The sequence below is a fragment of the Panthera pardus genome, unplaced genomic scaffold (assembly GCF_024362965.1).
Source record: "Panthera pardus isolate Hobbes unplaced genomic scaffold, ASM2436296v1 HiC_scaffold_6, whole genome shotgun sequence".
In the NCBI taxonomy this organism is placed as follows: Eukaryota; Metazoa; Chordata; class Mammalia; order Carnivora; family Felidae; genus Panthera; species Panthera pardus.
Window position 1 is genome coordinate 19,006,490 of NW_026526991.1, and position 10,121 is coordinate 19,016,610.

General features: G+C 40.7%; 1 long non-coding RNA gene across 1 annotated transcript; it reads right to left on the reverse strand.

The window, feature by feature from the left end:
- Nucleotides 1-707: 707 nt before the first annotated feature.
- On the reverse strand, nt 708-9,663 carry LOC109265275 (uncharacterized). The gene is made up of 3 exons (XR_002079090.2): nt 9,267-9,663; nt 2,229-2,279; nt 708-899 (listed from the first exon to the last, which is right to left on the reverse strand). It is a non-coding gene; the product is annotated as an uncharacterized LOC109265275 (long non-coding RNA).
- Between the last annotated feature and the right edge of the window lie 458 nt (nt 9,664-10,121).

A 10,121-nucleotide genomic window follows, 5' to 3' on the forward strand; every position in this document is an offset into this window, starting at 1 on the left:
AAATGAGCTCACGTTTTATTGGTTATGAAAGGATTACAATCCAATAGTCACCTAGGAATGGAGAATAATGTTTATTTCCACTTTCAGAAAATGTGTGGCATGTCTGAGGATGTAAAGGTCCTTCTTAACACTTCCATGCTTTACCCTTCCCACCTGGGTCCTCAGGCTTCAGGTTGGAAAGCAGCTTGAAACTGTAAGCTGAAGGCACACACTTTGGCAAATATTACACACGTGGTCTCTCCTCTCATTTTATTTTTCCTTTAAGCACACTTTGTCAAACAAGCCAGAATACTAGCCCTATTGTCAGCAGTTGCTACTGTTCATCTGTAGAAAGATCGGGACTTTCAGGCTATCTATTTTGTGGCAGAGAACTTGGAAGATATCAGGGCTGGATCCTGAGTATGGGGGCGGGGGGTAGGGGAAAGGAATCTCAGTGTGGCTTCGATCCCATCAGAGAAGGTGTGGGCAGACTGGAGAGGAAAGTAACTCATACATTTATTCTTTGACTCAACCAACCTTTATTGAACACCCTACTATGTGCCAGGAACTGAATTTGGCCTAAGGACTCCCTAGCAGTGTGACCTGAGGCAAGTTAATTAATTTTCCCATCGTTAGACTGTCAGCTGTGACATGGGCATGTAGATTAGCTAAAACAGATTAGCTAAAATAGATTAGCCAAGATAACACGCACAGGGAGAGACACACAGTCAGCGATGTAATGAGTTCTAATTGCTGCTGCTGCTGTTCATGTTGAACACAGTGGATGCAGTGTTACTATCATGACATTTGGGATCAAATGGAACACGGAGAAAAGTGCACAGGAAATTAACAACAGCGATTAAGAGGAGAAGTAGAGGGAGTGATGTGAGCCCGTAGGAAAGGCATCTAATGCAGACCTCCTAGAAGAAAAAGAATTTTAGGTTTACAGTGAGACATGAAGGGTGGGTAGTACCTGTTGAAGAAAAATCATCCTGGCGCTTATTAAAGATGGCCAGGAAGACTTTTTTCAAGGGGGACCACTGCAGTGTGGGTTCTGCAGTGGGAGACGTCAGGTTCAACTCTGAATAGTTAAGGGAGAGGGGATATAACCAAGGAGCTAGACGGAGGTCAGTGGATGGAAAACTACCCAGATGGGTAGGATAATTCTGGCTAAACTGACCAAACAGGATTCTTGCTGAAGGCAGGTCAAGGTGATCAGATGTCACCTGGGAATGATAGGGGATGAGGATGGTGATCAGATATTGAGGGGAGGGATCCTGGCTAAACTGACTTGTCAGGATTCTTGCTAAAAGCGGGCTCTACAAGGACAGAGGCGGAAGCTCCAGTCAGTCTAGCCAAGCAGAGGGCTTAGAGGAATCTGATTAAAGTCTGGTTAAGGAGAGAATCTTTGTCAGCAGTTCCCCGGGGTAAAGGGGGTCAGATAGAAAGACAATCTCATGTGAAAAGACTCAAGGCAAATGGAATCACATTCACACCTCTCTCACGGTCAATAACCCATCTCCAAGAGAAGGATTAACTTTTGCTGCATATTGGAATCACCGAGGGATCCTTTAAAAATACTGATGCCTCGATCCCACCCCCAGAGATTCTGAATTAATTAGTATTGTAAGCAGCCTGGGGTCTGGGTTTGGTTCTTTCCCTAGCTTTATTGAGATATTATTGGCATAGAGAACGTCGTGTAAGTTGAAGGTGTACAATGTGACGATTTGATACATGTATATACCGCAAAATGTTTACCACAATAAGATCAGCTAACATATCCTTCACCTCACATAACTACCATTCTTTTTCTTCTTTGTATTATTATTACGGTGAGAACATGTGAGATCCACTGTCTTGGCAGCTTTCAAGTCTATAATACAGTATCTTAAACTATGGTCGCCCTGCTGTACATTAGATCCCCAGAACGTATTCCTCCTGTAACTGGAAATGTAAACACCATCTCCTCATGTTCCCCATCCCCAGGCCCTAGAAGCACCAATCTCCTCTGTTTCTATGAGTTCAGCTTTTTCAGATTCTACATGTAAGTGAGATCACACAGTATTTTTCTCTGACTTATTGAACTTAGCGTAATGCCATCAAGATTCATCCATCCTGGCAGGATTTACTTCTTTTTATGACTGAATAATATTCCATTGTGTGTATGTGTCCACTCATCTGTCAGCGGACACAGAGGTTGTTTTCATGTCTTTACTGCTGAGAATAATATAAACAGAGGGTGCAGATACCTTTATGAGGTAGTGACTTCCTTCCCTTCAGATACAGGTTTCCCCAGCCATCTGAAAGTAAAACATTTCTTTAGTAAGCTGAAATGGCATCAAGTGAAAAAGCAATTACTATTAATTCGCATGAAAATATTCTTGAGCATTCCCAGACCCCAAAAATAACCTCTTTTAGCTTTTTTAATATTTTAGAACACACATCTTGCTAACGAATGCACAAAAGAAGTGCAGAGAAAGCACAGATACTCACAGACACAGTGCAAAACTCTGGGGGCTTGGTGCTGAGATGCTGAGTGTGGAAGGGGATGGGCAAGGCCACAGTTTTGCTGCGCGGGGTGGGCAGCTGGCTCTAGAACAGCTTGCTGCGAAACAAACGCTGAATGCTACATTTGCTTCTTGCTTTTATTGAAAAAGCGAAAATCCTCTTCGGATTTCTTTCAGTTTGCAAGAACAAGTAATGATGTAGGTCCTTCATAAATGGGGAGAGATGTAACATAAACTTTTGAAAATCACAAGATTCCTGGGTGCCTGGGTGGCTCAGTCGGTTAGGCGTCTGACTTTGGCTCAGGTCATGATCTTGTGGTCCATGAGTTTGAGCCCCGCATGGGGCTCTGTGCTAACAGCTCAGAGCCTGGAGCCTGCTTTGGATTCTGTGTCTCCCTCTCTCTCTCTTCCCCTTCCCCACTCGTGCTGTGTCCCTATCTCTCTCTCTCTCTCAAAAATAAAGATTGAAAAAATTAAAAATAAAAGAAAATCAGAGGATTCTTTTATATAGCTAGAAGTGGAAACTATGGAAGGCACAGTATTTCTATTTTTAACTTTTGGAAGAACCAGCATACTGTGTTCCGCAGTGGCTGTACCAGTTTGCATTCCCAACAACAGTGCACAAGGGTTTCCTTTCCTCCACCTCCTCACCAGCATTTGTTTCTCTTGCCTTGCCATTCTAACACGTATGAGGTAATGTCTCATCGTGACTTTGGTTTGCGTTTCCTTAGTGATTAGTGATGTTAAACACGTTTTCATGTACCTATTGGCCATTTGTATGTGTCCTTTGGACTTCAGAAAAATGTCTATTCAAATATTTGGCTGATAGATAGATAGATAGTTATGGCATAGAAATAAAAGTATGAAAATTCATACAGAAGAAACATACTCCAACAGAATAAAAGCCTATATGACAAGCCCGAGGTTAACATCATATTTGATGGTGAAAGGCTGAAAGCTTTCTTTCTAAGATGAGGAACGAGACAAGGGTGCTCACTCTCATCATTCCTATTCAACATAGTGCTAGAAATCCTGGCCAGAACACTCAGGAAAGACAAATAAAATAAAATAAATAAAATAAAATAAAGTAAAATCAAATAAAATATATCCAAATTGGGGAAAAGGCGTAAAATTACGACATGATCAAATGTCGTTAAGTGACAAATGACATGATCTTCTATCTAAAAAAATTTTTTTTAAACATTTATTTATTTCTTTTTAGAGAGATAGAGGCAGAGTGCAAGAGCAAGAGAGAGAAATAGAGAGAGAGAAAGAATCTCAAGCAGCTCCGAGCTGTCAGCACAGAGCCTGATGTGGGGCTCAATCTCACAAACCGTGAGATCATAACCTGAACTTAAACCAAGAGTCAGACACTCAATCGACTGAGCCACCCAGGAGCCCCACGTGATCTTATATATAGAAAATCATAGGGGCGCGTGGGTGGCTCAGTCGGTTGTGCGTCCGCCTTGGGCTCAGGTGATGTCACGGTTTGTGAGTTGGAGCCCCAGGCCAGGCTCTGTGCTGCTAGCTGGGAGCGTGGAGCCTGCTTCAGATTCTGTGTCTCCCTCTCTCTCTGCCCCTCCTCTGCTTGTGCTCTGTCTCTCAAAAATGAATAAATGTAAAAAAAAAAAAAAAAAAAAAAATTAAAAAAAAAAAAGAAAGAAAATCGTAAAGACTCTACCAAACAACTGTTTGAACTAAAAAATGAATTCGGTGAAGTTTCAGGATTCAAACGTGACATGGAAAAATTAGTTGTGATTCTATACAGAAAACCAAACTATCTGAAAAAGGAAATAAAGCAACCCCATTTACAATAGCATCAAAAACGATAAAATCCTTAGGAACAATTTAACCAATGAAATGAGAAAGTTGTACACTAAAACTATAAGACTTTGATGAAAGAAACTGAAGAAGACACAAATACATGGAAAGACATCCTGTGCTCATGGATCAGAAGAGTTAATATTATCAAAATGTTTGTACTACACAAAACCATCTATAAATTCAGTGCAATACCTGTCAAAATTCCAAAGACATTTTTCACAGAAATAGAAAAACAAAACAAAACAAAACTAAAATTCGAGTGGAACCGCAAAAGATCCTGAATAGCTCTGGGGTTTTTAAAAGCTCCCTAGGCGATCCTATTGTGCAGTCAAGGCTATGAACAACTAGCTCTTTTCACTGCAAGGATGGGGCCTTTACCCTCCGCATATCAACGTTTTATCAGCTCGACTCCTATTATTTCTGTAGGTATTAAATTAGTATCTGTTTTGGGGAACCAATGATAATCATACTGTAGTGGCACAGGCCACGTTTCTCAGACTTTAAACTGGTAAGATTCACCTGCCCATCTTGTTAACATGCAGATTCTGTTTTAATAGGCCTGGGGTGGGGCCTAATAGTCTATAATTCTTTTTTTTTTTTTTAATATTTTTAAAAATGTTTATTTATTTTTGAGAAAGAGAGAGCAAGAGCAAGGGAGCAGCGAGGTGGGGGTAGGGGTGGTAGACCGAGAATCCGAAGCAGGCTCAGAGCTGTTAGCCCAGAGCCTGATTCAAGGTTCAAACTCACAAACCACGAGATCATGACCTGAGATGAAGTTGGACATTTAAGCGATGGGGCCACCAGGGCTCCCCTAAGATTCTGTATTTCTAACAAGCTTCCAGGTGATATTAATGTTGTGGACCTCAGACTGAAATTGGAATCTCAAGAACCTATATGTAAAGCTTTTCTAGTTTTTCTACATTTGAAATAATATATATACTCTCTCTATACTTTTTAACGTTTATTTATTTATTGGGAGGGGGAGGGGCAGAGAGAGAGAGTCCCAAATAGGCTCAAAGGGACATGGGGCTTGATCTCACAAACCGTGAGATCATGACCTAAGCTGAAATCAGGAGTCGGATACTTAACTGACTGAACCACCCAGGTGCGCCTGAAATAATATATTTTTAAGTACATAGCATAACTGGATAGGTCATTCCTAAGGAGTACTGGAAGTACAAAGACAATATAGTATGACTATCCCTGATCAAATGATGTGCTTTACTAGACAGAGGCCAGTTATAGTGATTTGGCTGTAAAATGAATAGCTAAACAACAAACTAGATTTGGACTATTGGTTTTCATTAGAAGAGTGGAAACATACATTTTCAGGGAACAGCTCCCCATGGAATCTGGAAAACTACTGAGGAAGATGAGGTTATATATACAGCCACAGAGAGACCAATATAGCATAATTATTACCAGTTTTGTCTCTGGATTCAGACTCCCTAGGTCTAAACTTGATTCTCTCATTTTCTAGCTGTGTATACTGGTTCAGAGAATTAAACTTCTCTGAGCTGCAGTTTTCTCCCTTGTGGAATTAAGAGAGTAAACTATTTCCTTGAGTTGTGAAGATTAAGGAAGCAAATGGTTGCAAGAAGCTGAGGGGAGTGCATCTATGGCACATAATTTGTAATCAGTAGAAGTCAGCCAGGATTACGTGACTCCCCCTGGGTTGTGTAGTGATGCTGTGATTCTTGAGAATTTACTGCTAGTTCACTCTGTCTTTGAGAGAGGATTCTGCCCAAACCTCTGTTGTGGCCACATTGCTCTCTCTTCCTGTGTTTGATTCTTCAACTTTTTGCCGCAGAGCTCTTTATTCAGCTACTACTATGTGACAATCACTGCCTAAGCACCAGGGTACAAAAACCAATCTTCTGTTATCAAGAAACCCAGAAAGGAGGGCCACCTGGGTGGCTCAGTCGCTTAAGCTGACTTTGGCTCAGATCATGATCTCACGGTTCAGTGAGTGGTTCGTGAGTTTGAGCCCCAACAGCTCAGAGCCTGGAGCCTGCTTCAGACTCTGTGTCTCCCTCTCTTTCTGCCCCTCCCCTGCTCACACTCTGTCTCTCTCCTTCTCTCAGAAATAAATAAACATTAAAACAAAATTTAAAAAAAAAGAAAAGAAAAGAAACCCAGAAAGGAAAGTGAAACAACATCAAGAATAATCATGATGATTATTTGTGTGTGTTTTTTTTTAAGCCTATTTATTTATTTTGAGAGAGAGAGAGAGACATAAAGAGAGCAAGTTGGAGAGGGACAGAGAGAGAGGGAAGGAGAGAGAATCCCAGGCAGGCTCCGTATTCTGCGTGGAGACCACTGCAAGGCTCAATTTCACCACTGTTCACAACTGTGAGATCATGACCTGAGTGGAAATCAAGAGTCAGTAGCTCAACCAACTGAGCCACCCAGGCGCCCCAATCATGATGATTATTTGTGATTAGAACTATCAGACAGGAATGGACAGAGGGTTGGAAGATCACAGAGTACTCATTCTACCTTAGTTAGGAATTGTCTTTGGCTTTCAAACTAAGAACTGCGACGATGCTTTATTGTAAGTGTTCGCCCTTTGATCTGTAAACCCCTTATTTGCAGTTTTGGGCCATCTAAAACTAAGCAGTGTTAAATTGAATTAATAATGTACCATTGAAGTTCTACATTTTGAGTCTACTGAAAATAACAGATATAAGCTAAGATCCGCTTTCAGAATATAATTCTATTTTCTGTCTTCTAAGTCAGGGATCAGCAAGTTGTTTTCTATAAAGAGCCAGATGGTAAATACATCAGATTTTGTGGGCCACACATATATTCAATTCTACCCACGGATCATCCATAAGTGATTGGGTGTGGCCGTGTTCCAATAAAACTTTATTGACAAAAGCAGGCATCTGGCCTAACGTCTCACTTTGTGCACCCTCCCATCTAAATGCTCCTATTCACATGGCACACATTAAAGACAAAAAAGGATTCCATACTTTCAAAGAAAAAAATGACCTCACTGTTTCATTTTCATTTATTATCTTCATCTAGTCATGAAATGCTTGTTTTTCATAAATCTATAAATTGCCTTATCTAGAAAAGTGTTTTCATCATCATTTTTGATACTATAATTTTCTTTAGTATCTACAGCTGTTTCCTACAGCAGCCAGAAAAACTATAGAAGGAAAACTTTAAATATTGTAAAAGAATTCTTTATTCTTCTTCATCTTTCTTTCTTCTTCTTCTTCTTCTTCTTCTTCTTCTTCTTCTTCTTCTTCTTCCTCTCTCTCTCTCTCTCTGTCTCTCTCTCTCTTTCTCTCTTTTACCTTAATAGGCCTCAGAAAACAATGGTTAAGAACATGAACTTTTGCTAACCACCCAGGGTCAAAGTCCTGGCTCCACCATTTATTAGCTTGTGACCTTGGGGGAGTTCTTAACCATTTGGTGCCTCAATTCTTCATCTATAAAATAAGAATATTAATAGTTTTTACCTGGTAAGTCTATAGCAGAGACTGATTCAGATGACATACATAATATGAATAGAACGTAATAAGCACTCAATAAACATAGCTATTACTTTTGTTCTTTCCCCCCTTCTGCATATGGAGGGCATCTGTACCATGTGCTTGCTTCTGTTTCTGCCAAGAAATATGCTCTGAAGCATGAGAGGACCGTCTCAGCATGCTACAGTCCCATCAACTGCAGCAAAGATGTGTGGGACTCACCCTAGAAAGTCAAGATGGTCCTCAAACAAATGGAAGCAAATTTGTAATAACCCTGCTTTAACCTTGAAGAAATTCCTTAAGCCTCAGCTACACATCTTGGGGCAACCTCCATCTACTTTGAGGTGTTTAGTTCCAAGGCAGTTAAATGAAACATCAGGAGGGTCATAAGCGTGTTCGCACAAGTCCCCTTAGACTCTTCACATCACGTTTAAAGCACGAGTATTTGACGGTTATTCTTACAAGGTTGTTTGGTTTCATTGTTGTTGATTCTGCTTCATTTCTACTGTCATTGTTACCTCTACTAAGATGGGTTACGCGGTTGGAGTCAAAGCCTCTCACACATACATTTGGAATATACATATGCATTTTCACTAAAGGCCTATAAATCCTCTCTTTTGTACATTCTCCAATTTTCCAGCAATCACCATGCTTTGTGGCCTTGAGCCAGGTTAGAACACCATAGAGAGAGACAGTCTTGTCCAAGAGACTGTCAAAGGACATTCCAACTTTCCCGGACGGGTAGTCCTTCAGTCAGGTCCTAGGTATGAAAGTGCTTTGAAAACTAGGAAGCAGGAAGCAACAATTATGTATAAAGTACCTTCTTTGTGTTTGGCATCCCCTAGAATATACCGTCCAATTGAACTTTCCACAATAATGGAAGTGTTCAATATCTGTGCTACCCGATATAGTAGCCACAAGCCCCATGTGGCTCTTGAGCATTTGAAACGGAGCTAAAGTTTTCATTGATTTAATTTAACTCATTTAAATTTAATTAGCCGCGATGAAGTTATACAGCATGCTGCATGTGTTAAAACAAAACAACTTGTAAGGCAAGTAGTATATACCTATTCTCCTTTACACAAGAGGGGGAGATCTCAGAGAAGTTGAGGAACTTTCCAAGAATCGCAGACACGCAAGTACCACATGGTCAGGCAGGATTTATTACCTCCCTCTCCATGCCATTTCCAGGGTTTTTTCTTGCATATCAAACTATATAGCATTGTGCTAGAGCGTTAGATGAGATGGGATTAGATTAGATGATTACCATTATTTTTTTGAAATCTGTCATTACATCAACTGAATACTGTTTATGCATATAGAATCACTCTAACCATTCTCTCCAGCAAAACAAGGTTAGCTAACATGACTTGGACCTACGGAGAGAACTCACAACTGCCTACGGATAATCCAGTACCTACTCCCCTTGGAAGACACTTCAGAGTAGGTCTTACCCTTGTGTTTCCATACTCACCACTGAGACAATGGATGATGACCTCAAAAAAACAGTTAGCTATCACAGCAAGCTGGTAGTTTGGGGGCAGCAGCTCATTCCTTCCAACAAAGTTACACTGAATTGATTTCCCAACACATGTTTATAGATGTGCTCTCCTGAGTTCCACACACAGAGAGCCATTTCCCTTTTCAACAGCTTGTCTGGTTACATCTTGTAGTAATTTATCTGTGTGCTCCCTGCCAACTGGTTCGTAGGGAAAACATGTTTGATGCATAACAATAGATCATTTGGGGATAAATCAAACTCTTAATGAAGTCCTGCTTCTCTTCAGCAAGGCATTTCACTCAGAAGAGTCTCTTGGGATCCAGTGACGTGAGGAAAGGGAATGTGGGTGCCCCAATCTGTGAAACAAGTAGGTGCATAGAAAGCTGGTTTTCTCCAAGACAAGACTAACGACACAGCATCCCTGGGGTCCCTTCTCATGGAGTCCAACTGAAACCACTGAAGTTGGATTGGAGACTGGAGCCTGGAGACAGTTCAGATTAGACCTATGTTTGGAAGAAATGAGAGATCTATTTTGCCCAAAGCCTCACACTTTCCTTGGAGGGACGCCATGGCCGCCCACACACCCTTGTCTTTCCCAGTTCCTGTAAGGAAAAAGAAAGTTACAAGGAGATAGAAAGTAAAAAGAAAAAGGAGGAAAGAGAAATGAAGAAACAGTGAGCAGGAAGAAAGGGAGAAAGAAAGGAGAGAAGAAATACGTAAATAGGTGAACTAGGTTTAATAAAATTTAAGTAGGTTTCCATTTCCATTTAAAACCGTACTATCATAAACATTGTTACCAATCGGTTGTAGTTGCATCCCTGCCAAGTG